Consider the following 27,339-nt stretch of genomic DNA (forward strand, 5'->3'; position numbering starts at 1 on the left):
TTTAGTGAGGCCTCTCTTCTGTTATATGACATCCTAATTCTGTACAACACTTGGGAGGGACACTGGAAGTCAAAGCAAAATTTCAGGGCTGCTCTGAGTCCAGCCATTCTCTCTTAGAAGACGCCCCCACTTCTTGGGGATTATCTATTGCGCATCTATTTCACTTGCAAATGATCCCTTAGCAACCATTTCAAGTTGTTCAGAGTTGTTGGGATGTTCAGAAGTTGTGGGTGCTGAAGGCCTTGAAGAAGAGACAGGACAGCTATTTATCTGGAATTAGAATAGAATAGAATAGAATAGAGTAGAGTAGAGTAGAATAGAATAGAATAGAATAGAATAGAATAGAAAATAGAATAGAAAATAGAATAGAAAATAGAATAGAAATATTGGAGTAAAAAAGAATAGAATAGAATAGAATAGAATAGAATAGAATAGAATAGAATAGAATAGAATAGAATAGAATAGAAAATAGAATAGAATAGAATAGAATAGAATAGGGACTAGAATAGAATAGAAATATTGGAGTGAAAAAGAATAGAATAGAATAGAAATATTGGAATGAAATAATAGAATATAATGGAATGGAATGGAATGGAATGGAATGGAATGGAATAGAATAGAAGAGAAGAGAAGAGAAGAGAAGAGAAGAGAAGAGAAGAGAAGAGAAGAGAAGAGAAGAGAAGAGAAGAGAATGAAGAATGAAGAATAGAATAGGAAAGGAACAGAATAGAATAGAATAAGAGAACAGAGGATAGAATAGAACACAATAGAATAGAATAACAGATATGGAAGGGAACTTGGAGGTCTTCTAGTCCAACCCCCTGCTTAGGCAGGAAACCCTAAACTTTCCAGCTTTGCAAGCAGGACAGGCCAAGGCAGAGGGGTCTGCTCATTGAAGAGGACTAGAAGAGCTCTGAGATCCCTTCCAGCCCTGTTATTTTGTTCTGTTTACAACTTAGCACCTACGACCGTAATGGGCAGGCTCCGTTGTTGTCATCAATCAAGGACTACTTGTAGCCGTTTCCCTGCACTGCGCTCCTTCGCTCAAATCCTCTTGCAGCCTTGCCATGCTCTGCCAAATGCCCGGGTTGGCAGGCTGTGGTGGGCATAGCCTCAGGCTTCCTTGCCCTGGGCTGTTGCAGGAGGCCACTGAGACCCCCCTTGTGTTGGAAGCAGCTGGATGGGACGGTCAGTTTGACTCACGGCATGCACCGAAGGAGAGAGAAGGGTCAACTCTTTGGCCACCTGGCTTTAGTTATAGTCCAGATGGGAGCTAAGGGGCTAGAAGGGGTTTTTGAGGGCTGCCAGGCGGAGCGGGTCAGTCCCTGCCGAGGGCAGGAATTCAGATGTAAAGAATCTCTGTGGCAGATATCTCTGTTCAGGTCATCTAGTCCAACCCCCCCCATCCACCCAAGCAGGAGACCCTACACTGTTTCTGACAGATGGCAGCCAGCCTCTTCTTGAAAGCCTCCAGGGATGAAGCTCCCACAACTTTATTTTATTTTATTTTATTTTATTTATTTTTTATTTATTTATTTTGTCAAGCAATTATAACATAACAGGTAGAAGTATAAACATAGTTATGGATACATGAAATGGATACATGTACAATAATAAAAGAGAAACAAGAGGACAGGGATGGTAGGCACGTTGGTGCGCTTATGCACACCCCCTACAGACCTCTTAGGAAAGGGGTGAGGTCAATAGTAGACAGTCGAAGGTTAAAGTTTTTGGGGTTTGGGGAAGAAACCACAGAGTCAGGTAGAGTATTCCAGACATTGACCGCTCTGTGGCTGAAGTCGTATTTCCTGCAATCAAGTTTGGTGCAGTTTACCTTAAGTAAATTGTATGCTCTTGTATTGTTATGGTTCTTCCGAAGGCAACTTCTGTTCCATAGGTTGATTGTTCTCCCTGTCAGAAAATCCCTCCTTATTTCCAGGTTGAATCTCTCCTTGATCAGTTTCCACCCATTGTTCCTTCTCTGGCCTTCAGGTGCTTTGGAAAACAGCTTGACCCCCTCCTCCTCTCTGGGGCAGCCCCTCCAATATTGGAAGACCGCTCTCCTGTCTCCCCTGGTCCTTTTCTTCCCTAGACTAGCCAGGCCTGGTTCCTGCAACCATTCATCGTATGTTTTAGTCTCCAGTCCCCTCATCATCCTGGTTGTTCTTCTCTGCCCTCTTTCTAGACCCATGATGGTGAACCTATGGCACTCATGTCACAGGTGGCACGCAGAGCCATTTGTGCCAGCACATAAGCTGCAGGCAAACTTACCTCACTGGACATGCGCGTGCCTCACAGCTGATTTTCGGCCGGTTTGAGGCCTTTTTCGGCCTCCCAAAGGCTTGAGGAAGGCTTCTGCAGGCTTCTGCAGGCTCTGCAGGCTGAAAATTAGCCCTGTTTTGTCACTTCCTGTTTTTCCAAAAATACCGGAAGTGATGAAACGGGCCTAGTTTTCGGCCTGGCCTGCAAAGCCTGCAGAAGCCTTCCTCAAGCCTTTGGGAGGCCGAAAAAGGCCTCAAACCGGCCGAAAATCAGCTGTAAGGTGCAGTGCAGGTTAAGGAGGCGGCATGGGTGGGTGGGGATTATGCAGGCATCCATAGGGGCGTGGGGGGGGCATACACTGCCTTCTGGGTGCTAGCATGTGAGTGTGAGCGTGCAAGCGCGTGCACCATTTTTGGCACAGGAGCCCAAAAAGGTTATCCACCGCTGTTCTAGAGTCTCCACATCATTTTTATACTGTGGTGACCAAAACCGGATGCAGAGCTCTAGGTGTGATCTTACTAAGGCTTTATAGAGTGGTATTAGTACCTCCCTTGATCTTGATTGTATCCCTCTGTTGATGCAATTTAGGATTGCACTGGGTTTTTTGTCTGCTGCTGCACACGGCTGGCTCCTATTTAGCTGGTTGTCCACTAAGACCCCAAGATCCCTCTCACAGTTACTGCTATTAATACTAGTTTCACTCAGTCTATATGTGTCCTTTTGGTTTTTCTTGCCTTCAGTTGCCTTCAGTAAACTTCAGTTCCCAGAATTCCTTAGCCAGTCGACACATCTTCCAAGTTGCTAAGGTTCAGGGATACTGGTTTAGACCATAGGTGATCACATCTGATGAACAAGGATCCACCACTTCTCTGGGTCATCGGTTCCACCATCCAGCTGCTCTTCAACCAAGTTCTGTCCTCCAGGTAGCTTAAAGTCTGCTGGGCCCTGTCCTGCACACTGGAACTCTGATGCCTTCTTCTTTGTAACAACAAACAAACTGTGGGTTCCTTGTGCCCTCTGAGCTTGGTTATTTGCTTGTAGACGTTTCATGACCCAACTAGATAACAGCATCAGTGCTAGACTGTTATATTCCCAGACTTCCTTTCCAGCTCCTTCGGCCTCTTTGCAGGTCTTTGCTGCTTCATCCTTGCTGTCCTTTGAATCTTCAGATGTCACAGCCAAAAGGGGACCCACAACTTAACACAACTTCCACTTCTCGGGATTTAGAAACAAGACTTCAGTCTGAAGCAACCTCTTATATTTGCATCTAATTTACTAAGGAAATAAGTTTTCATTTGTCTGTTCTGTCTTTGTTTTTTCCTAACTTATCAAGAGCATTCTGAATTTCTCTTTCTTTCTTCAAGGGTGTCTGTAATCCAACTCATTCTGAATTCTCTGCCCAAATAAAAGAGAGCCACCTTCAAACTTTTCCTCTGAACCTATGGAAGTTTTCACCAGAGGAACTACCCTATTCACGCTTTCAAAGCTAACTGTAACTTTGTGGATGACCTACAGCCCCAACTTTTTGGGAAAGCCCTCTCATTGACTGCTACAGCGGATGCTCAAATCAAGTAATATTTTGGCTTTTAAATTGAATGCATAACATGTTTCCCCAAAAATAAGACCCTGTCTTATATTTTTTTGCCACCAAAAAAGGCACCAGATCTTATTTTGGGGGGATGTCATCCACTGACTAACCTCACGTGTGCACATCGCCCCCGGCCTCCTTTTTGCTGACAGAGGCTCTCAGGAACTTCTTCCGCAGCTGGCAAGGCTTCCCTGAAGGCCTCTACAGCCGATAGGATCGATCCAGAGCTTTGTTATCCGCTCCAGAGGCCTTCAGGAAAGCCTTGCCGGCTGCAGAAGAAATAGGCCGGCGAGGCAGGTGTTGGGGTGGGCAAGGCCTGGCTACAACTGTCCAAAGGTAAGTAGTAGGGCAGCTCTAACCCCACATCCCCACCCTAGCTTAATTTTTACCTGTGCACTCTGGAGTGGGTGGGGTCTTAATTAGGGGTTATTTGGGGGTAGGACTTATTTTAGGCACACTTGTAAAAAAATAAAGCTAGGACTTCCTTTCAGGGTAGGGCGTATTTTCGGGAAAACACAGTACAAACTGAAGGAAAAAGACAGTTGTGAGGAGTTAGCACATAGATGCTCAAATGACACTTTTAGAGCTTGTCAAACACCCATAACTTTTAAAACCTGTACACTAGAGTGGAATGAATTTTACAAGGAAATGTGCCTAGTATAGAAGCAGGTGAAGCACGCACACAAAATTTAAAACCAGAGCCGCCTTTCTCCAGCATTTGATGTTTAAAAGCGCAGGTGACTCTTTGGCTTCGGTACAGAATGGCATGACTTTTGCCACACAGTGAGGCTTTATGGGGGAAGGACTACAAGGTCTTTTTCAACGTTCAGGCCGATGGGTTTGTGCCAAGGGGAGGGCTCCTTCCTGAATGTGTTCCTGGCTGAAAAGGTGAACTCATGGGCTTTTCCCCTGAAGTCGATCAATCGTTCAGCTCCCTGAGCTGGGAAAAACAGCTGTCAGAAGAAAGGGACACAGCCCATTTTATGTGGGAGATGAGTAGAGCATTTCTTTTTTTGCAAAATCAGATCTGTTTCCTGCCTAAGATGAAAGCGTTTTCCCTGCTCTTGGAATAAGATAGTCCATGAAATAAACCAGGTGGCAAATCGCAGTCAATAACCTATTAAAAGATGGCAACTTTTCATCTTCATTTATGCTATCTTGTTAACAGAATAACAGAGTCAGAAAGGACCTTGTAAATCATCTAGTCCAACACACACACACCCCCGCCCAAGCAGCAGACCCTACACCACGGGTGGGATTCAAATTTTTTAACAACCGGTTCTGTGGGCGTGGCTTAGTTGGTGGGCATGGCTTGGTGGTCATTTTATTGGCTGGGCGTGACCAACTCAATATCACTCACATCGAGGCATGCATCTCCTTGCCTGGCCTCTCATGACTGTGCGGATGCTGCAACAGTTGTAAGTGTGAAAAATGGTCATAAGTCACTTTTTTCAGTGCCATTGTAACTTTGAATGGTCACTCCACACAAGCAAAGTACCAGCAAAGGAGGGGGAAAAAAACTCCAGAAAAGTTTCTGAGACAGGAAGTCTAGTCCTGCCAAGAATGTAAAAAGGGTTAACGGAGAGGCAGTTTCTGTAAGCAACACCAGAATGTTTCCTTCCTGCCTTCCTTACAGGATTAGCCCTGTAATTTCTTCTAACAACTGGTTCTCCGAACTGCTTAGAATGGTAACAACCGGTTCTAGCGAATAGGTACGAACCGGTAGAATCCCACCCCTGCCCTACACCATTTCTGACAGATGGCAGTCCAGTCTCTTCTTGAAAGCCTCCAGGGATGAAGCTCCCACAACCTCTGAAGGCAGCTTCTGTTCCATGGGTTGGTTGTTCTCACTGTCAGAAAGTTTCTCCTTATTTCCAGGTTGAATCTCTCCTTGTTCAGTTTCCATCCATTATTCCTTGTCTGGCCTTCGAGGGCTTTAGAAAATAGCTTGACCCCTTCGTCCCTGTGGCATCCTGTTAAATCTTGGAAGACTGCTCTCCTGTCTCCCCTGGTCCCTCTCTTCACTAGACCAGCCAGGCCCAGTTCCTGCAACCGTTCTTCGTATGTTTTAGCCTCCAGTCCCCTAATCCTCTTGGTTGCTCTTGTCCCACCAAATATGAGGACGTGTGAGAAGGAGAACCTGGAGTGTTTTTAGTAGTGGGCCATTATGGTCTGGGGTCTGTGTGCCTTACCAGGAATATAAGGACTGTGGAGATTCTCAACAATCCAGGTCATAGTTGTCTCAAAGGTGCTTTTTGAAAAGGCAACTGGACGTTGTTTTTTTTACTTCTTCTTGCACAAGGATAAAACATTCTGGTTGCCTTTTGAAAAAAAAGAAAAGCACCTTTGAATAAGGAAGGAGAACTTTGCCAAGTTTCAGTTTGAAGATTTAGTCTGAACAATGTTGACTGACTCACCAGATTGATTGAATGGATTTCAGGGCCTCTGCATTTTGATTGAACTGGATCAACGGTTTGAATTAAAACGATTAAAACGAGTAAATTATTCAAGTGGCTCTGACTCTCTGAATTGAACGGATGGATTGAATCAACTTGATTTGAATCTAAGGCCAGAAGATTTTCACATTTAAAAAAAACAAAAACTAATCAACATGTTTCTCCTTGTTCTGCTTACCGATTGACTGTGATTCGCTCTGTTCTTTGAAATTTGGCTTAGCCCCAAAGTCTAAAAGTTGCACGTGAGCACTGATGCAATGAATGATATGGAAGGATGAAGGTGTGTGTCTTATCCCAACTTCCTCACACAGGCCCTGCGGAAATATACTTTTGGTCCCAGAGTAAGGGATTTGAAAGCTGATATCTTGCCTAGATCTTTCTCTGACTGTAATCCAGTTGTTCTGGTATGTAGAAGAAAGAGTTTGAGTTATAGTTGGAGATTAAAGGAATCCATTTTGCAAAAGGAGACAATTGTAAAAGACTGTAAAAAGAAACTACATTAATATTTTGATCATAACTTAAGTAAAGGGACAGATTTAGCAATTGTCTGGGAAGCTAGTAAAGCAGTTAGGAGGGGTTACTTTATAAAATATGACCGTCTACAGAAGAAGAAAAAATATCTGGAAAAGATGCAAAAGGTATTGGACACAATTAGACAAAGAAATCAAATTGCAAAAGGCACCTATGGTCTCTAAAATTTTGCATCAAATTAATTTGCTACGCCAACAATTGTCTATGCTGATAATGAGAGTTGGAAGGGACTTTGTAGGTCATCTAGTCCAACCCCCACTGCCCAAGCGCCCAACCCCCCTGCCCAACACCATTTCTGACAAATGGCAGTCCAATCTCTTCTTGAAAGTCTCAAGTGATGGCGCTTCTACAACTTCCAAGAGCAACTTCTGTTCCATGGGTTGATTGTTCTCACTGTCAGAAAGTTTCTCCTTATTTCCAGGTTGAATCTCTCCTTGTTCAGTTTCCGTCCATTGTTCCTTGTCTGGACCTCGGGGGCTTTGGAGAACAGCTTGACCCCCTGTCACAAGGAAAGGGAGAGCAGACTTGTTTTCAGTACACCTGAAGTAAGACAAGAATCGGTGGCAGAAGCTTCGTGGGGAGGGATCCAAACCTGGAGAATTCCCTGTCTGAGAGAGCTTATGAAAAGCAATAGCAATCGCACTTAGACTTATATATCACTTCACAGTGCTTTACAGCCCTCTCTAAGCGGCGTACAGAGTCAGCATGAAGTAATGGGACAGCTTGCCTCCTGACGTTGAGGGTGCTCCATCGCTAGTGGTCTTCAAGAAAAGACTAGACAGGATGACCTGAGGTTGCCTGCCCAGGCAAGGAGTTGGACCAGCAGGCCTCCAAGGTCACTTCCTGCTTAAATACTGCTACACAGGGCTTCGCGGCCCTCTCTAAATGGTTTACAGAGTCAGCCTCTTGTCTTCAACAATCTGGGTCCTCGTTTTACCGACCTTGGAAGGATCATGGAAAGCTGAGTCAATCGAGAGAATCGAACTGCTGGCAGTCAGCAGAGTTAGCCTGCAATACTGCATTCTAACCACTGCGCCACCACAGCTAATAGGTAGGTAGGTAGGTAGGTAGGTAGGTAGGTAGGTAGGTAGGTAGGTGGATGGATGGATAGATAAGATAGATAGATAGACAGACAGACAGACAGACAGACAGATCTATCTATCTGATGGCAATGGGCCTGCAATACTGCATTCTAACAACTGCGCCACCACAGCTAATAGATAGATAGATAGATAGATAGATAGATAGATAGATAGATAGATAGATAGATAGATAGGCAGATAGGCAGATAGGCAGATAGATAGGCAGATAGATAGGCAGATAGATAGATAGGCAGATAGGCAAGCAGGCAGGCAGGCAGGCAGGCAGATCTATCTGATGGCAATGAGCCTGCAATACTGCATTCTAACAACTGCGCTGCCACAGCTGATAGATAGATAGATAGATAGATAGATAGATAGATAGATAGATAGATAGATAGATAGATAGATAGATAGATAGATAGATAGATAGATAGATAGGCAGGCAGGCAGGCAGGCAGGCAGGCAGGCAGATCTATCTGATGGCAATGAGCCTGCAATACTGCATTCTAACAACTGCGCTGCCACAGCTGGTAGATAGATAGATAGATAGATAGATAGATAGATAGATAGATAGATAGATAGATAGATAGATAGATAGATAGATAGATAGATGCGGTGGGTGGGTGGATGGATGGATGGATGGGTGGGTGGGTGGGTGGACAGACAGACGGACAGACGGACAGACAGAAATAGCACTTATATACCACTTCACAATGTTTTACATCCCTCCCTAAGCAGTTTACAGAGCCAGCCTATTGCCCCCAACAATTTGGGTCTTCATTTGACCAACCTCAGAAGGATGGATGGATGAGTCAACCTTGAACCAGTGAGAATTGAACTGCTGGCAGTCGTCAGAATTAGCCTGCAATACTGCATTCTGACCACTGCACCACCATGGCTCTATGATTCTATGATCATTATATCTAAACATTTGGTTCCCCCATTTCAGTACTGTGTCTCCAATAGCTCCTCACTTGCTATGTCTTCCTTGAAGCAAACCTATCTTGGAGAATTAAAAACCAAGCATGCAATAAAGTCCAGGGTCCTGTGTGATAAGTCCGATGGAGCAACCCGTTGTAGAATGAGAATTCAAGTGGAGTCACAGTGCAGAAAACCAGTAATTTCTCTCTCTCAGAAATGCCTCCTTTTGGCTTGGAATGGAACCAATCAGCCATATTATACTGTCACACAGTCATGTTTAGATAGGATTTGGCATTTTTATTCACCTATCCAATCCTTCCCCGGGACCTGGGAGAGCCAGATGTTGTTCTTTCTTACAGCAAGGGTGTCAAACTGTCGGCCCATGGACTGGATGCGTCATGCGTAGGCCACGCCCACCCCAGCCCTGCAAAGGGAAAAAAAACGTCGCGATACATCATATGATGACGGGGCGTGGCGAGTTTGACACCCGTGTGTTACAGGTATGTTCCCAGGATATAAGCTGTTCCAAGCAAAAGCTGCCTTTTGCAATTGACCAATGGGGTACCAATGGTGCTGCAGATGTTTTGGGGTTCATCTGTCATGCCCTGTCAGAATCTGATTCCGAGGGGGAGGCCGAGCAGCTGACAGGGAGTGGGAGCAGCTGACAGTGAGTTGGCTGTGGAGGAAACTGGGGAAGGGCAAAGACCAGCTGGGCAGAGCAGGGAAGAGGTAGAGCAAGGGAGAGGGAGTTCAGGGGAAGACCCAGGCCTACCCCCTTTTCATCTTAGGGCACACAAGGAGGAATGGAGAAGGGAGCAACATGAGTTGCGTGGCTTACGAGGGAGGAAAGGGCCCTGATTCCCTTCATATATAGAGAGAGTGGGAGTGAGTGAAAGAGTTAGAGAGAGAGAGTTAGAGAGAGAGAGTTAGAGAGAGAATGTATTAGAGAGAGTGTTTGTTAGAGAGAGAGTGGGAGTAAGAGAGAGAGAGAATGAATTAAAGAGAGAGTTAGAGGCAGAATGTGTGTGTGTGTGTGTGAGTGAGTGAGAGAGAGAGAGAGAGAGAGAGAGAGAGAGAGAGAGGGAGAGAGAGAGAGAGAGAGAAGCAGGGCCTCACACCGCTGCCTGACCTTCCCTTTTTCTTCAGCCAAATCGCGTGAGGAACAAGGTTTGGTGGTGTCTCCCTGGGAACCAAAAAGGGAAGTTACAAGGGAGGGAAGACGCTAGTCCCCAAACCACAACCACAACCAGCTGATCTCGAGGGACAAAGTCAAGAACTGGCTTTGACTCTTAAAGTAAAATATGGCTTGGTCCCCAGGTGCCTTCCTGACTGTTTGATCTGTTAGCTAGTGGAACAGCTCATCACATGAAGGTGGGAGTTATTGAATGCACACCTGAGGTGTCATGCCCCTGTCAGAGTCTTCCCTTCTGCAGAGGAAGCCAAACAGGAGTGTGGCTCCGTTGGCTGTGGACGAAACTGGGGAAGGGCAAAGTCCGGCTGGGAAGAGGTAGAACAAGGGAGAGGGAATTTGGAGGAAGACCCAGGCCCACCACCTCTTCATCCTAGGGCACACAGGGAGGAACGGAGAAGGGAGCAACATGAGTTGCGTGGCTTACGGGGGAGGAAAGGGCCCTGATTCCCTTCATTAGCTGCAGCTGGGAACACAGTGTTTAAAAAGGGAAGCTGTGCACAGCAAACTGTTGGGAGCAAATCATGAATTATCTCGTATCATTGAGGCTTATCTGTGTTCCTGGCGTCTTCCCAACTGTGTGTGTTTTGCTGCGCTTTTAAGCGTGCAATTCCTTTTCCTGCCTTGTCAAGTTAATTGCTGCAGCTTGTGGTTTGTGTGGATTTTTAGTTACAGTTTGTATTTTCGGACTGAGTTTCCTCCACTTAAAGACTGTTCTTGGGAGAGTTTTTTTCTCCAGACGAAGATAACCTGGACACTGGGGGCAAAGTTGGAGATAATAAAGGGACTCTCCTTGCTTATTTGACTGTGTTGCCTTTGTGCCACGCCCCTTTGGGTCATCACATCATCCAAGGTACTTATCATTCTTGGGACCTCCTTTGCTTTCTCTTTCCCTTTGTTTTTCTATTTCTATTTACAGGTCTTTGAATTATGGGATTTTCCCTCTTCTATTCTGCTGTCTCCAGGTACTGCCACATCCACTATCCAGATTTAAAAAAAAAATCTTATTGGCAATTGTGTGGTGTTGTGCAGCAGGTAGTTTCCTGACTGAACTCAACAGTCCCAGGGCCCTTTAGCTTTGCCTATTGTGTGGTCCCTCCGGTTCTTGCTTGCAGGCAAATGATATTTCTTGCAGATCTTCCAATGCACCATTGTTGCTACTTTGTCATGCCGCTGCTTGTAGTCTGAACTGGGCGATCTTCTTGCAGCAGCTCACCTGGTGGTCCACTGTTTCTTCAGCTTCTTTGCCAAGGCAGCACTTGGCTGTCTGTCGCCCTCATCTCCATTCTGGCTTTGTATGCATGTATCAATGTCATAATGTATCGGCATAATAATATATGTGTAGAGCCAAGCAGGGTGGCCTTTTGTAATTGACCATATGGAAATCTTGTGAATATGCAGATTTCCTAAATGCTCTCCAAGATGATGATGGTGATTCATTATCTGAAGATGGTGATTATATTCAGAGGATGATTATTCATTATCTGAAGAATGTCCTGCAAATGCCGATAATTTAGTATAAATTCAGGCTTTACCCAACGTTTAGGAATTTACCAAATGTTGCCATAATGTGCTTGTGTATGTGATTTCATTGTTATTACTCCTAATAGTTCAATAACTATGGTTTATTCTATAAAAAATGATTTATTTATTTTTTTGCTGTTGCTGTTTTAATCTTTATTTGTGTAGCATTTGAAGCAACATTTTGCTCTGATGCTACAGATCCATTGAGGATGCTTTGAGTTTCGTGCTACTTCATAGTTCATCGACATATTCAATATTTTTATTGCCAGTATATTACTGGTCCAATCCTGTTTCCACTTTTTAATATATATTTTGTTGCTTTCTGTATTTCAATGTTTCAATAATATTTAACAGGTTTTTGTTCGTTTGTTTGGAGGGTCTTTTATCCTTCAGCATAATAGCAGCTATAGAGACCATAGCTTTATAGTTTAAATATAAATTTGTTGCTGGCTGTTATAGTTTCATGGTCTTAGCTCACTGGCTCCACAATATCCCACATTCCAGATGAGCAGCTGTTAGTTTGGCGCCAGGGACGAAGCAGCGGGAAGCAGCTTTGTGGGTGAAAGACCGCAGGAGACAAATCCTGATGAAGGAGAAACCAGGGTTCCTTTCTCCTCCTTCAATGCCACCCTTTCCCTCTTAGGTTTAAAAGGTGGCTTAGTGCCCCGTGGAAACCCTGCCCGAGTGAGTTGGAAGGGACTTCGGAGGTAAGCAGGAGTCAACTGAAGTCCCAACTCTAATCCTTGCTACAATTAGCCTGTGGGTAGGCAGAAGGTTTTGCTCTCCTCCTCAGTTATGCCAGCTATCCCCATCTCATGTCTTGGGGTGGGTGGGCTCCTGGTGAGAATTAATGGCTTTCCCCATCCAGGGAGGCCTTGCTTAGGTCCCTAGGTGAGTGGGTGGGTGTTACGTGCCCCCAACCTTGTCTGAGTCTTCACTTGGTCTTGGCATGCTAAGAACGGCACTCCCCAAAGATCAGGGTAAAAGCTCCACTTCTTTTTACTGATGTTTGAGGAAAATGCAAAATACATAGCTGCGATTACTATTTTTTGTGATATATTTAGAATAGAATAGAGTAGAATAGAATAGAATAGAATAGAATAGAATAGAATAGAATAGAATAGAATAGAGTAGAGTAGAGTAGAGTAGAGTAGAGTAGAGTAGAATAGAATAGAATAGAATAGAACAGAACAGAGTAGAGTAGAGTAGAGTAGAATAGAATAGAATAGAATAGAATAGAATAGAACAGAACAGAATAGAATAGAGTAGGAGTAGAATTGGAGTTGAGTAGAGTAGAGTAGAGTAGAAGCTGGAAGGGATCTTAGAGGTCATCTAATCCCATGGTCACCAACCAGTGGGATGGGGACCACTGGTGGTCCGTGAGAAAATTTTGGTGGTCCACAGAGAAATGTCCTCCCCGAAAGCAATTAATCCAGGTTGCGCGGGAACACAAGACTTGCATCACTTGCATTGCGAACAATACGAGGTAGTGAGGGGAGGGGGGAAAGGGCGGAGGGGGGGAACTTGCCCCATGCACCCCACGCGCCTGGCCTGGCCACCGGGCTGCTTCTTTCCACTTCTTCCTTCTTCTGCTTTTGGCTGCACGCAAGGAAAGCAGCCAAACTCTTTCTTTCTCTGCTCCAAACTCCGCCAGAAATGAGTCTTTGGGACCCTGCAAGGCCTCCTGCTCCAAGAGGCTGCGCCGGTGCGACAAGTCTCACAAAGGCTCGTTTCTGGTGGAGTTTCGGGGAGAGAAAGAAAGACTTCTGCTGCTTCTGCTTTCTTTGCATGAAGTCAAAAGTATCTCTCTTCCCCCGGAGCTGGAGACGGTATCCTGTGATCCCAAATAAAGAACGATCGATCGGTAGGAAAATGGGGTGGGGAATTTTCCTGCAGACTTTTTTGGGGATTTTCCCAGGGTCTCTGGTCCACGGGATTTAAAATGATGAATTTGGTGGTCCCTGAGCTCCAGAAGGTTGGTGATCCCTGCTCTAGTCCAATCCTCTGCTCATACAGAAAACCCTAAACATTTCAGACAAATGGCTGTCCAGTCTCTTCTTAAAATCCTCCAGTGATGAAGTCCTTACAACGTCTGAAGGCAAAGCAGTTCCACCAGTTAATTGTCCTCCCTGTTAGGAAGTTTCTCCTTAATTCCAGGTTGTTTCCATCCGTCGTTTCATATCTTGCCTTCTAGTGCTTTGGAGAATAAGTTGACCTCCTCCTCTTTTTGGCAGTCCCTCAAATACTGGAAGACTTGCTATCATATCCTCCCCAGTCCTTTTCTTCTCCAGACTAGCCAGACCCAGTTCCTGCAGCCATTTTTCCTATGTTTTTGTCTCCAGGCCTTTAATCATCTTAGTTGCTCTTCTCTGCACTTTTTTTTTTTTTCCCAAAGTCTCAATATCGTTTTGGCAATGGGGTGACCAAAACTGGATGCAGTTTTGGATGGAATGAACAGATTGAAAGAAGAAAAGAAAAGATGAAGAGAAGGACAAGAATCTTCTTTTCTCGCTCCTCAGTTGTGAACATGGAATAAAACTTTCCTAGAAGTCTAACTGGGACATGTTCAGAAGACATTCTCTGACTGTGTCCTGTGTTTTCTTTAGTGCAGATGGGGAGATAACCAAACAGGCCCTTGCAAATTATGTGTATCCCTTTTGGAAGCCGGTCATGCAATCAGGAGAACATCTAGACTTATTCGTGGGATAAATGAGCAAGTGTGGGTGGGATATTTTTTTAAAAAATAATTGCTTCGGAGTCTATCAACATAACATTAATTGGGATGACAAAAAGGGGAGGGGGAGGTGTTTCAGGAACAACCCTTACAACTCAAGGCAGGGATCGTGCCTTGTTATGCCTTGCTGAAGGCATCCTCTCGGCTTCTGTTTTTAATGTTGTAACTGTTTTACTTTCTAAAAAGGAACAGGCTTCTGGCTGAAAGAATATTTGAATATTTGTGGTGGCCAGAAGCGGTCTTCTTCTTCTTCTTCTTCTTTTTTTTTTTTGCAATTTCCAGTCCTTCCCTAAATTAAAAAGGGAAGTATATTAGACGGGTGGAGGGTGGCATCATGTCATGTGAACTGGCTGCTGAGACTTGAGCATTCATGCTCTTGGATGAGCATTATGGGCCAGGGACGGGGCCACTGAGGTGTGAAAGGGGTATCGGGGTTGGCTCTTGTCAAACATTTGTAAGTATTGCATGGGGGAGCCCTGGGAAATCCGAGAGTCCAAGTCTAAAATGTTATTTCTCAACCTTGGAGGCTTTAAGAAGGCTGGTTGGGGGAATTCTGGGAGTTGAAAGTCCAGACATGCTGGCTGTGGGCTGTTGGCAGGGCCCTGATTTTCCCTATCTCCAAATTTGGGACTTTATGTAAAGGAACTCTTTAGTATGTTTTCAAGCTCCACGTACCCAAAACTTTGCTATCCATTTCAGAACCTCTAATGGCAGCTGGCCGAAGGGGGCTTAAGGCAGAGGCTTGGAGATACACATTTGGCTGTTGGGAACAACATATTCAGAAGTATGGTGAAAGGAAAGGAAAGGAAAGGAAAGGAAAGGAAAGGAAAGGAAAGGAAAGGAAAGGAAAGGAAAGGGAAGGAAGGAAGGAAGGAAGGAAGGAAGGAAGGAAGGAAGGAAGGAAGGAAGGAAGGAAGGAAGGAAGGAAGGAAGGTGTGATGACCTGGGGTGTGGCACAAAGGCAACACAGTCAGATAATCAGTAGGAGTCCCTTTCTTAGCTCCAACTTTGTCCCCAATGTCCTGGTTACATTCTGGCTGGAGAAAAACCAGTTCTCCCAAGAACAGCCTTTGACTGCAGGAAATTAAGTCCAAAACATGAGCAACACAAACTGTAACTTAAAGTCCAAACAAGCAAAATTTGGCAGGGCAGGAGCAAGAATTTCAGACTTGAAGGCACAGCAAAACTTACATGGTTGGGAAGACGTCAGGAACACAGATGATCCACGACAACACAGGATAAAGTTACATTTGCTCCCAGCAGCCTGCCGCACGCAGCCTGCCTTTCTTATCAACTGTCTTCCCAGCTGTGGCTAATGAAGGGAATCAGGGCCCTTTCTTCCCACATAAGCCACACAACGCACGTTGCTCTTTTCTCCATTCCTCCCTGTGTGCCCTAGGATGAAGAGGGGAGGGCCTTCATCTTCCTCTGAACTCCCTCTCCCTTGTTCTACCTCTTCCCTGCTCTGCCTAGCCGGACTTTGCCCTTCCCCAGTTTCCTCCACAGCCACACTCCCACTCCCTGTCAGTTGTTTGTTTTCCTCCTCAGATTCAGACTCTGACAGGGCATGACAGAGGGAGGGAGGAGGGAGGGAGGAAAGGAAGGAAGGAAGGAAGGAAGGAAGGAAGGAAGGAAGGAAGGAAGGAAGGAAGGAAGGAAGGAAGGAAGGAAGGAAGGAAGGAAGGAAGGAAGGAAGGAAGGGTCTTTTTTCCCCCAGATCATCAATCACTGAAGCAATGCATAACTGTGGCTTAAGCCACATCTGGTAGCCCAGCCTTTGCCAACGCCATATTTCCAATGCTAGAGTGGGCTGGCTTTCGCTGACCACAAGCGACCCTGGGGAGGCAGCTGAACCTGAGCAAAGACCAATTTAGCAATGAACAATATTTTAGCAAAGTACCGTTTTGCTATATATTTGATTTTTTAGTACCGCCTTATAAAACCCTTAGTAAGGCCGCACCTGGAATACTGCATCCAGTTTTGGTTACCACACTGCAAAAAAAGATGTTGTGACTTTGGAAAAAGTGCAGAGAAGAGCAACCAAGATGTTTAAAGGCCTGGAGGCTAAAACATATGAAGAACGGTTGCAGGATTGGGCTAGTCTAGAGAAAAGAAGGGCTAGAGGGGACATGATAACAGTCTTCCAGTTGTTTGAGGGGCTGCCACTTATTTTCCAAAGCCCCTGAAGGCAGGACAAGAAACAAGGGATGAAAACTAACCAAGGAGAGAAGCAACCTGGAATTAAGGAGGAATTACATTCAGGCCTCTGATGCTTTAAGCCTCTGAAGTACTGGAAGACAGCTATAATGTCCCCCTTAATCCTTCTCTTCAATAGGCCGGACATGCTTAGCTCTCCTAAGCCTTCATCACACAAGTTAGCCACCAGGCCTCTTGTCAGCGTTGTTGCTCTTCTCTGCACACTTTCTAGAGCCTCAACATTTTTTTATATTGTGGTGACTAAAACTGGATGTAAAACTCCAAGTGTAAAATGTAAAATTCCTTCATTCAGTATAAAGTGGTACTACCAATTTTCGTGATCTTGAAACATAAACTGTTTCAACTCCTTCCCTCAAAACAACGCTATAGAGCCCTGCACACCAGAACAACTAGACACAAGGAGAGTTTTTCCCCAAACGGCATCCCTCTGCTAAACAAACAATTCCCTCAACACTGTCCAACTATTTACTAAGTCTGCATTACTATCACTATTAATCTTCTCATCACTCCTTATCGCCCATCCCCTCCCACTTGTGACTGTATGACTGTAACTTTGTCACTTGTCTCCTTATGATTTATATTGAGTGTTTCCTAGTATGATTTGATTGCTTATTGTATCCTATGACTATTATTAAGTGTTGTACCTGATGATTCTTTTTTTTTTTCAATCAAGTTTTTTATTTTATTCTACATATACACATCAATACATAAACAGTGTGGCACCTAAGCATCGTACATTTTGGTGCAAACAAAAACAACAACATTAATCATGTCTCTTACACTCATCAAACTTGTATAATTCTAATGTTAATACACATATCTGTATTAAATTATAATCCTTCATTATTTAATTATTCAATATTCCAGTACGTTCTTCAAATGCCAATCACCAGATTATTTAAACATACATGATAATTTCATTATTCAATTTCTTCTTTTGTTTTTATATGTACCTTATGATTTCTTGACTCTTGACGAATGTATCTTTTCTTTTTATGTACACTGAGAACTTCTGCACCAAAGGAAATTCCTTGTGTGTCCAATCACACTTGGCCAAAAGAATTCAATTCTACTCTACTCTACTCTACTCCACTCCACTCCACTCTACTCTACTCTACTCTACTCTACTCTATACTGTTCTATTCTATTCTATTCTATTCTATTTTCTGTTCTATTCTATTCTATTTTCTGTTCTATTCTGTTCTATTCTATTCTATTGATGTTACCCCTCTCTTAACACAGCAAACTTTTTTGGAAGACAACGTACACTGCTGAATGCATGCTTAAGCACTTGTCCACTAAGATAACCTAGGTCCCTCTCCCTGGCTCTAGAGTTGGAACCAGGAACCACCTATTTTCTACCTGTGCATTTAAGTTTTCCCTTGCCTAAGTGCCAGGCCTTGCTTTTCTCGCTCCCTGAAGCGCCCTTTCTTGGGTAGCTTTGCCATTCCCGACTGTCCTGAGTGCAGACGGAGCAGCCTGCAAGTCTCTTTTTGCAATAAATAAATAAATAAATCAAAGAAAGAAAGAAAGAAAAGCCTCACATTCCAGACCTGGCATGACACATCCTCCCCGCCCCCTCCCCCGCTCTCCCCACTCCCCCCCCCGGCAGCACACGGCTCCCTCAGTTTTGCTACCTGTGAGAGAGGCGCTCCTACCCTCCTGGGCACAAACGCCCTTTTGCAAAGCAATTATGTTTTAAAGAGCCTGCATCACGTGCTCATTTAAAGGGCCTGGAAATGAGAGCGTGTGGGGCAAGGTGCGCGTTGGCAAAACCGGTTGGCACGTACCCGTTTTGCACTTTGAAAATAAAATGAAAAGTACCGGCGGCGGCGGCGGCGGCGGCTTGGAGGGTGGCCAAGCCCTCCCGTTCCCCCGCCTTCCCCAGCTGGCTGGTTGGCTGACAGGCGCAGGGTTCCCAGAATGGCACGGCTGGAGCGTGTTCCCTTCCCTGTTCCTCTCTTTGCTGATGAAAAGATTCGGGGCAACCCGCAGCTCCATGATCAAACCTGTTGCCAGACTAAAGTTATGCAGGTGACCCAGAAAAAAGATGCACCGGCAGCTGATTGGTGCTTTTTGAAGAATGCCGGCTGCTGATTGGCTCTCTGGAGGCCAGGGCATCTCCTTAAGAGGCAGCATCTGTTAGCCATCAGGAGAGCAAGTTTGCAAAGCTAGTGATCCATGGCGGGGTGGAGGGTGACCTGGCCAGGTGAAGGAGGGAGGCAGGGCTGCCTGGCGGCCATTAAGCACAGGCAAAAGACGCCATTTAAAAAAAAAAAAAGTCTTTTTTTTTTACTGTGGTTTCATAGTTGCATCGACTTGAAAATAGCAATAGCCCTTAGACTTATATACAGCTTTACAGTGCTTTGCAGCCCTCTCTAAGTGGTTTACAGAGTCAGCCTCTTGCCCCCAACAATCGGGGTCCTCATTTTACCCACCTCAGAAAGGATGGAAGGCTGAGTCAACCCTGAGCCAGTCAAAAGCGAACTGCTGGCAGTGGGCAGAATTAGCCTGCAATACTAAATTCTCACCACTGTGCCACCACAGCAGATACAAGATAGATAGATAGATAGATAGATAGATAGATAGATAGATAGATAGATAGATAGATAGATAGATAGATAGATAGATGATAGATAGATAAGATAGATAGATAGATAGATAGATAGATAGATGATGATAGATAGATAGATAGATAGATAGATGATGGATAGATAGATAGATAGATAGATAGATGATGGATAGATAGATAGATAGATAGATAGATAGATAGATAGATAGATAGATAGATAGATAGATAATGGATAGATAGATAGATGATGGATAGATGGATAGATAGATAGATAGATAGATAGATAGATAGATAGATAGATAGATAGATAGATAGATAGATGAGATAGATAGATAGATAGATAGATGATGGATAGATAGATAGATGATGGATAGATAGATAGATAGATGATGGATAGATAGATAGATAGATAGATGATGGATAGATAGATAGATGATGGATAGATAGATAGATAGATAGATAGATGATGGATAGATAGATAGATAGATAGATAGAGATGATAGATAGATAGATAGATAGATAGATAGATAGGATGATGGATAGATAGATAGATAGATAGATAGATAGATAGATAGATAGATAGATGATGAGATAGATAGATAGATAGATAGATAGATAGATAGATAGATAGATAGATGATGGATAGATAGATAGATAGATAGATAGATAGATAGATAGATAGATAGATAGATAGATAGATGATGATAGATAGATATAGAGATCGATAGAGATCGATTGATCAATCGATAGATAGAGATTGATAGATCAATAGATAGAGATCAATAGATCAATAGATGACAGAGGGAGGGAGGGAGGGAGAGAAACTCTCCCAGGAACAGCCCCCTGCTCAGGCATAATGTGATGACCCAAAAGGGCGTGGCACAAAGGCAAGACAGTCAGATAATCAGTGGAGTCCCTTTATTAGCTCCAACTTTGCCCCCAATGTCCTGGTTACCTTCTGGGCTGGAGGAAACTCTCCCAGGAACAGCCTTTGGCTGCAGAGAATCAAGTCCAAAATGTGATCAACAAAAACTGTAACTATAACTCCAATCAAGGCAAGATGAAGTAATTAGTCTGGCAGGGCAGGAGCAAGAATTCCTGATGTGAAGGAACGGCAATAACTCAACATGGCTGGGAAGACACCAGGAACACAGATAAGCAAAGTCAACACAAGATAAACTCATGTTTGCTCCCAGGAGCTGCCACATTCAGCATGTGTTTCTTTTAAACTCCCTTCGCAGCTGTGGCTAATGAAGGGAATCAGGGCCCTTTCCTCCCCCTTAAGCCACACAATCCTCATTGCTCTCTTCTCCGTTCCTCCCTGTGTGCCCTAGGATGAAGAGGGGATGGGCCTGGGTCTTCCTCCAAATTCCCTCTCCCTTGTTCTACCTCTTCCCAGCTCTGCCCAGCCGGACTTTGCCCTTCCCCAGTTTCCTCCACAGCCAATGGAACCACACTCCTGTTTGGCTTCCTCTGCAGATTCAGACTCCGACAGGGGCATGACACCTCAGGTGTGCATTCAATAACTCCCACCTTCATGTGGCGGGCTGTTCCACTGGCTAACAGATCAAACAGTCAGGAAGGCACCTGGGGACCAAGCCATGTTTTACTTTAAGGGTCAAAGCCAGTTCTTGACTTTGTCCCTCGAGGTCAGCTGGTTGTGGTTGTGGTTTGGGGACTAGCGTCTTCCCTCCCTTGTAACTTCCCTCTTTGGTTCCCAGGGAGACACCACCAAACCTTGTTCCTCACGCGATTTGGCTGAAGAAAAAGGGAAGGTCAGGCAGCGGCGTGAGGCCCTGCTTCTGTCTCTGTCTCTGTCTCTGTCTCTGTCTCTGTCTCTCTCTCTCTCTCTCTCTCTCTCTCTCTCACACACACACACACACACACATTCTAACTCATACACTGCCTCTAACTCTCTCTTTAATTCATTCTCTCTCTCTCTTACTCCCACTCTCTCTCTAACTCACACTCTCTCTGACCCATACTCTCTCTCTCTAACTCTCACTCTCATTCTCTCTCTCACACACTCATTCACTCCCACTCTATCTCTAACACAAACTCTCTCTCTAACCCATACTCTCTCTCTCTCTCTCACTCATTCACTTCCACTCTCTTTCTCACACACACACTCTCTCTAACTCTCTCTCTCTCTAACTCATTCTCTCTCTAACTCTCTCTTTAATTCTCTCTCTCTAACTCACTCACTCCCACTCTCTCTCTAACACACACACACTCTCTAACTCATACACACACTCTCTCTAACTCTCTCTCTCTCATTCTCTCTCTCACACTCATTCACTTCCACTCTCTTTCTCACACACACACTCTCTCTAACTCTCTCTCTCTAACTCATTCTCCATCTAACTCTCTCTTTAATTCTCTCTCTCTAACTCACTCACTCTCTCACTCACTCCCACTCTCTCTCTAACACACACACTCTCTCTAACTGATACACACACTCTAACTCTCTCTCTCTCTCTCATTCTCTCTCTCACACACTCATTCACTCCCACTCTCTCTCTAACTCACTCTCTCTCTAACTCATATTCTAACTCTCTCTCTAACTCACTCTCTCTCACACTCACTCCCACTCTCTAACACACACTCTAACTCATACACACACTCTCTCTCTAACTCTCTCTCTCTCTCTCTCTCTCTCTCACACACACACACTCTCTCTCTCTCTCTCTCTCTCTCTCTCTCTCTCTCGTAATGCCACCTCTGTGCCCTGGGTTGTTTGTTTGGAAACTTCGTCTACCCGCCACAGATGCTGGTGGGACGAGGGACTTTTCTGCTTGCAAAACATTTATGCAAGAGTGGAAATTTTTGCACAAGAGACGTTTCCTCTGACACGAAATCTCCAAGTGCCTCCATCACCAGCAGCAGAAGCGTGAAGTGTGCCGTCATACCGACACAATCCTCAGTTGTATAAACGGAGAGGCATAGAATCAAGATCACGTGAAGTATTAGTGCCGCTTTATAAAACCCTTAGTAAGGCCACACGTGGAGTGCTGAAGCCAGTTTTGGTTGCCATACTACAAAAAAAAAGATGTTGAGACTTTGGAAAAAGTGCAGAGAAGAGCAACTAAGGTGATCAAAGGCCTGGAGACTTAAACATATGATGAACAGTTGCAGGAACCGGGCATGGCCAGTCTCGAGAAACGAAGGACTGTGGTGGACATGATAGCAGCATTCCAGTATTTGAGGGGCTGCCCCAAAGAAGAGTTGGGGGTCAATTTATTCTCCAAAGCACCAGAAGGCAAGATAAGAAACAACGGATGGAAACTAATTCAGGAGAGAAGCAACCTGGAATTAAGGAGGAATTTCCTCACAGGGAGGACAATTAACCAGTGGAACAACTTGCATTCAGAAGTTGTGAGGACTTCATCACTGGAGGATTTTAAGAAGAGACTGGACAGCAACCTCTCTGGAATGGTCTAGGGCAGGGTGTCCAACCTTGGCAACTTTAAGACTTGTGGACTTCAACTCCCAGAATTCCTCAGCCAGCAAAGCTGGCTGAGGAATTCTGGGAGTTGAAGTCCACAAGTCTTAAAGTTGCCAAGGTTGGACACCCCTGGTCTAGGGTCTCCTGCTTGAGCAGGGGGTTGGACTAGAAGACCTCCAAGGTCCCTTCCAGTTCATTCTATTCTATTCTAATGCTAGGAATACAGTTTGAATCTGGCATTAAGCCGGAATCTGTTGGAACGTCAGGATCTGCTTCATTAACCTGGGTTTAAGAAATGACGTGAAGCCAGAAAGGTTGAAGAAGGTGCCTCTTTTGGATCCAAAGCTTCCTCTCTTAGTCCCATCCTTTTATTCCTTAACAGGATGGGTTTCTGATGGGTTGAAAGAAATTGTTTATTTCCACTCTGAGATACACAAAAGAAAAAGTGTTTAAAGCTTTCTTTTTCTTCCTTTTCATACACCTTTTTTTTTGCTTTTCTTCTTCTTTTGCCCTGAGTATTACTTCTTAGTTTGTGTTCGCTTTTATTTACTCCTTTAAATGTTTTAATAAAAAAATTATTAATAAAAATGTTTAAAAGAGCAACATACCTGGCCCGGTTGCGTTCACACGCTGAACCACTGATCATGAACTGGTATATGCGAAACCTAGTTGTGTGTTCAGCGCAGAAAGCAACATACTGTACAGACTCAACAATTTGAATGTTCAGCTACTGTGGGAAAACAATTTTGTGAAGACAGACAGCAGATATTTGCCAGGTTGAGTTGCTGCCGCTGATTTAAATTTCTCCTGAAGCTTGAGTAAATTGCAAAATATGTCAACCCTGAGGTCAACTCCTCAATCTTTCACGTTGGACTGAAGTTTATGAATAAGCCCACAGATTATGGCTTACAAACCACACACACATTAGCACACATTGCACCAACCTCCTTTAAAAAATGACTTGGCTGAAAGCATCACATCTGGAGATGACACCACAATTGCAAAGGCAGTTTGTACCTTAGAGCAATGTTTTTCAACCCAGGGCAAGCTTAAGAGGCGTAGACTTCAACTCCCACAATTCCCCAGACTGCATGATGGTTAAGAAACTCTGGGAGTCGAAATCCGTACATCTTCAAGCTTGAGATGCACTGCCTTAGTAAATAGACTTCTATCCTCTAATTCAGGAGTCTTCAAACTTGACGGCTTTTAAGACTTGTGGACTTCAACGCCCAGAATTCCTCCTCCAGTCATGTTAGCTCAGGAATTATCTTGAGTTGAAGTCCACAAGTCTTAAACTTGCCAAGTTTGAAGACCCTTGGTATAATTCATAATTATCCTGGTCTCAAAGCAACAACATGTATTTTGGGAGGGATTATGATAGAGTTTGTCCTCAAGGATTCCTCAGAGGCCCAACCAGGATGTTCAACTCCTGGCAGAATCAGAGCTAATGCTAGCTGGGCATCAGCCAAAGAAGGCTGTTCATTTTATAGGAATCATGTAGATTAACAGATTAACAGAGTTGGAAGGGACTTTGTAGGTCATCTAGTCTAATCCCCCCCACACCCAAGCAAGAGACCCTACACCATTCCTGACAAATGGCTGTCCAGTCTCTTCCTGAAAGCCTCCAGAGATGAAGCTCCCACAACTTCCGAGGGCAACTTCTGTTCCATGGGTTGATTGTTCTCCCTGTCAGAAGATTTCTCCTTATTTCTAGATTGAATGTGTCCTTGTTCAATTTCCATCCGTTATTCCTTGTCTGGCCTAGAGGAGCTTTGGAAAATAGCTTGACCTCTTCCTCCTCTCTGTGGCAGCCCCTCAAATATTGGAAGGCTGCTATCGTGTCTCCCCTGGTCCTTCTCTTCACTACACTAGCCAAGCCCAGTTCCTTCAACTGTTCTTCATATGTTAGTCTCCAGTCTCCTAATCATCCTGGTTGCTCTTCTCTGCCCTCTTTCTAGAGTCTCAACCTCTTTTTCATAGTGTGGTGACCAAAACTGTATGCAGTTTTCTTACTAAGGCTTTATAGAGTGGTATTAGTACCTCCCTTGATCTTGATTGTATCCCTCTGTTATTGCAGTTAATGTAGTTGCTCTATCCTGCAGAATACAGAATAACAGAGTTGGAAGGGAACTTAGAGGTCTTCTAGTCAAACCCACCTGCTCGAGCAGGAGACCTTTTCCATTTTGGATAAATGGCTGTCCAGGCCCTCCAGCGATGGAACATCCACATCCGAACTTCTCCCATTTCAATCGACAAGAAGGAACTTCTGAAATCAAGGTGTTTCAAAAGGAATCCTTTATTGAATGAGACAATTCAAGGAGGGACTCAAAAGCAGCGTCTAACGCAGGTGACAACCTGGCACTTTAAGACTTGTGGACTTCATTCCCAGAATTCCTCAGCCAGCTGGCTGAGGAATTCTGGGAGTTGAAGTCCACAAGTCTAAAGTTGCCAAGGTTGGACAGACCCTGGTCTAACGTCTCCCAGGCAGGCAGTGATAGATAAGGGAGTTTAGGACCCCTCCCCTTATCTTGATGTGTATTTTGTAGAACAAAGTATCAACATGTGAATTCTCCCTCCCCTCTTCTGAGAACCATCTTCTGAAGGGTTTCTCAGGAAACATCTCCCGGCTGGAATTTTTACGGTCCCTTCTCTTTTGCTGTCTCTTCCAGAGGTGACAGGTTTCCAGGGCATCTGGTTTCAGTCTCTCAGTTGTATATCAAGTGTGGGTTATACAAATTCAATATAAGATTTAATATATTCAAGTTACATTTAAAAAAAAAAGGATTTCTTTTACCAACTTCCCTCCCTCCCTTCTTCTTCCTTTGAAGAATGGTAGATACACGGATCTGACACGCCCCTTCTGGAGGCAAGCCATTCCACTGATTAATTGTTCCACTAATGAATTTGTCCTGCCAATTAATTGTCCTTTGATCAGAAGCTTTTGGGACGGCATTTCTCAACCTTACAACTTGAACTTGCTCGGACTTCAACTCCCAGAATTCCCCAGCCAGCCATGCATCCAGGCATCTTCACAACGTAAATGTTGGGAGACCCTTTCCTGGAGTATTTTGGGGGCAATTCTGGATTCTTGCTTTGCAGAGAACATCCCTTTGTCTACTGGCAAGCAAACCAAACAAGGCGGTGAGACTTATGAAGACTGAAAGGCCAAAGGAGTAGAGTGAAGTTAGCCTGCGGGCCAGCTGATTAAAGGGAGCATGACTGGCATTTCAGATATGTGAAGGGCTCTTGCACAGACGATAGAGGAGGCCCTTTGACTGCAACGCAAGAGGCCCGGCTGGCACGGGGTTTCTGGGAGTTTCAATCCCAAGGCTTCGGGAGGGCATGAGAGGGTGGACGGGTTCCTTCGGAGGGCAAATCCCGAACGAAACAATTTGCAGCAATTACCACAAAGCAGACTTGGACTAAGCACTAAGAATTTCTTCTCCGGCACTTCAGTTGTTGGGCAGGAAGGAAGGTTGGCTCTTTGTTGGGCTCTAAAGAGATGCTGCTGTTGGAAGAAATGTCCATCTGGGTCCAGTTCCAAGTGAGGAAGAAACATGGTGACTGCTTGGAAAGGTGGTTTTAATGATGGGCTCCTGGGTGACAAGGGGAAGAGAGGCTGAGAATCCCTGGGTTTTATGCCCCTCTCTGGGCTTTGAACTTGTTTCCTGTTCCTGTGGCAAGAAATGCATCCGGGTCGGTTGTCAGGCTCCCATGGGGCTATGCAGGAGTAGTGTCAACTAAAAAAAAACAACCCTCCTTTGGTCTTTTTAGTTGCCAGCAGAAAGAGAATGGGGGAAAACAGTGCATCCCTCAAATGCCCAAAGCTGTCAATGCGCAAGAATATTACTGGAGAGCATGATTGATGACTCTTGTCTATGGATGTGTCCCATTGGAGAATATACATCCAGGGGGTGGCAGGAAGACCAGGGTCAAGGGGGAAATGAATCCATCCAGCTAACACCAACATGGCCACTTCTAATAAATCAATTTTCTTTTCTCTGAAAGATGTGGCTAGAGACTTATGATTTGAATGGGGGAGGATTTGTTGGAGCCCGGATAGCTAGCTTGGTTGAATCTTGCTGGGTGTTTCAATCTTCCCAGGTGCCATTTAGTGAGATGGGTAGAGGGCTAATCCCATCATGTCCTGATCCCATCAACCTGGTGCCGAAGGGGGAAGCAGGAAGCTGCTTTGCCTTTAAAGACATGTTTCTCCTTTTCTCATCCAGGGAAATATAATATTCTGCTTTTTTAAATATTTCCTAGAATATTTCATTCTTCCAAGAGAGGGTTGGGTCCTAATTTTCTACGCTGCCATCAAAAGACGTTTTGAGAGATCTCTCCTGGGTGGCTTTTAAAGTCCCTTCCCATTCTTTGAGTTTACGATTCCACGGTGTTCCTATTGAGTGAGGAATACGGCATCCACTTTTGGTCAGCACGTTACAAAAAAAGTTGTGGAGACTTTGGAAAAAGGGCAGAGAAGAGCAAGAAAGACGATTAAGGGCCTGGAGACTAAAACATATGAACAAAATGTGGGTATGTCTAGTTCAAGCGTCTTCAAACTTGACAGCTTTAAGACTTGTGGGCTTCAACTCCCAGAATTCCTGAGCTAACATGACTGGAGGAGGAATTCTGGGAGTTGAAGTCTACAAGTCTATTGACCTCACCCGCTCCCTAAGAGGTCTGTAAGTGGCATGCATAAGCATACAATCATGCCTACCATCCCTGTCCTATTGTCCCCAATTATTAGTTCCTATTTCTTATATTTAAAATTATGTTTATTCTTATTTCTATTGTATTGTAAGCTTTTGACAAACA

Source organism: Notechis scutatus, chromosome 15, assembly GCF_049901735.1.
Source record: "Notechis scutatus isolate UNSWTSFEM ecotype Mainland chromosome 15, rNotScu1.2, whole genome shotgun sequence".
NCBI classification, from domain to species: domain Eukaryota; kingdom Metazoa; phylum Chordata; class Lepidosauria; order Squamata; family Elapidae; genus Notechis; species Notechis scutatus.